Raw genomic sequence first — 1,887 nt, forward strand, 5'->3', positions numbered from 1 at the left:
TCTCCTCTCTCTCTCTCTCTTTGGCTAGCATTCTCATCTCCCTCTCTCTTTTATCCCTCTCTTTCTCTCTCCCTCTCTATCTCTCTCTTTCTCTCTCTCTCTCTCTCCAGAAACACCTCTACAGTTTCCTACAAGGCATAGCAGCAGCAACAACAACAGTTCTGCCTTTTCCTTCCTGCTACTGTTTCTTCCCATGATCAATAATACCTTTGCGTTGAACTTTACTGGCAGTTTGAAAAATGTCAGATTCATCTTACTACGTCTTCCTTCACCACTGAGGAACTACTCGTGTTATTTTTTGTGGGTCAAAGTTCGTGCTCTACCAACTGAGCCAGTCTACATTACCAGGCCAGGTCGTGAATTAAAAACGGTATGTACGATGGTTTAAAACCATGTATTGGGATAAAAACTGATGAACCATGGGCGTAATAGCAGCTGCTATGAAGCTCTATTCATGTTGTCCTGTAGCGGACTTAGATGAAGTGGGTTAGTTACTAATACAGCTGCTATGAAGCTCTTTTCATTTTGTTCCTGTAGACTTAGTGAAGTGGTTAAGTACTAATACAGCTGCTATGAAGCTCTATTCATGTTGTTCCTGTAGACTTAGTGAAGTGGTTAAGTACTGGCTATTTATCCACGTATATTGTTAACAGATATTGTTGATATGTGCTCGTAGTGAAGTTACTTATGTGGCCCACAGAATATAATAAACACAATAAAATCTAACTCCATTTCCACCGGTCAACACAAAGCCAGGTAATTCATAAGCAAAGCATTCAGCCTACACAGAATATAATCTACCTTTACATTCCCCCGTGGACACAAAGAGCAAGCTGTGGCTGGCGGCAGTGGTAGGACAGAATGTGGATGTCTCTAAGGACAAGGCTAAGTCTTAAAGTACAGCATTCCTCTGTCCATACCTCTCGTAACTGATTGGAGATCCTTCCACATTCCTACCTCATTGTTACCTCAGGAAACGCCATAGCCCACATTTCACAGTATGTACCTCGAAAGCACTTACCTTCACCTCGTTAAACCCTGTCAATTGTTATACGCAGGCCTTTCAATACACACATTCACCTTCAACTGCTGTCTTGTAGAATCAAGGTGCTCAGAGCTCCAGGGCCGAGTCAGACTGTCAGAGCCCCAGGGCCGAGTCAGGCTGTCAGAGCTCAGTGTAGGAAATTGTCCCGTGTGGCTCAGTTGGTAGAGCATGGCGCTTGTAACACCAGGGTTGTGGGTTCGATTCCCACTGGGGACCCGTATGAAAATCAAATTCAATCAATGAAATTTATTTAAAAATCATTTTTACATCAYCCGGTATCACAAAGTGCTATACAGAAGCCCAGCCTAAAACCCCAAACAGCAAGCAATGCAGATGTAGAAGCACGGTGTCTAGGAAAATCTCCCTAGGAAGAAACCTAGAGAGGAACCAGGCTCTGAGGGGTGGCCAGTCCTCTTCTGGTTGTGCCGGGTGAGAGATTATAACAGAACATGGCCAAGATGTTCAAACGTTCATAGATGACCAGCAGGTCAGATAATAATAATCACAGTGGTTGTAGAGGGTGCAACAGGTCAGCACCTCAGGAGTAAATGTCAGTTGGCTTTTCATAGCCGATCATACAGCAGGTGCGGTAGAGAGAGAGAGTTGAAAACAGAAGGTCCGGGACAGGTAGCACGTCCGGTGAACAGATCAGGGTTCCATAGCCGCAGGCAGAACAGTTGAAACTGGAGCAGCAGCATGACCAGGTGGACTGGGGACAGCAAGGAGTCATCAGGACAGATAGACATAAGGCATGAACCTAGGGCTCAGGTCCTCTGAGAGAAGAGAAAGAGAGAATTAGAGGGAGCATACTTCAATTCACACAGGACACCAGAAATACTCCA

The 1,887-nt window shown here is 44.9% G+C and overlaps 1 non-coding gene across 1 annotated transcript; it reads left to right on the forward strand.

Moving 5' to 3' along the window:
* Positions 1 to 1,187: 1,187 nt before the first annotated feature.
* trnat-ugu (transfer RNA threonine (anticodon UGU)) lies at positions 1,188 to 1,261 on the forward strand. Its single transcript has one exon. It is a non-coding gene; the product is annotated as a tRNA-Thr (tRNA).
* Positions 1,262 to 1,887: the final 626 nt, after the last annotated feature.

This window comes from Salvelinus sp. IW2-2015, unplaced genomic scaffold (genome assembly GCF_002910315.2).
Source record: "Salvelinus sp. IW2-2015 unplaced genomic scaffold, ASM291031v2 Un_scaffold6918, whole genome shotgun sequence".
NCBI lineage: Eukaryota > Metazoa > Chordata > Actinopteri > Salmoniformes > Salmonidae > Salvelinus > Salvelinus sp. IW2-2015.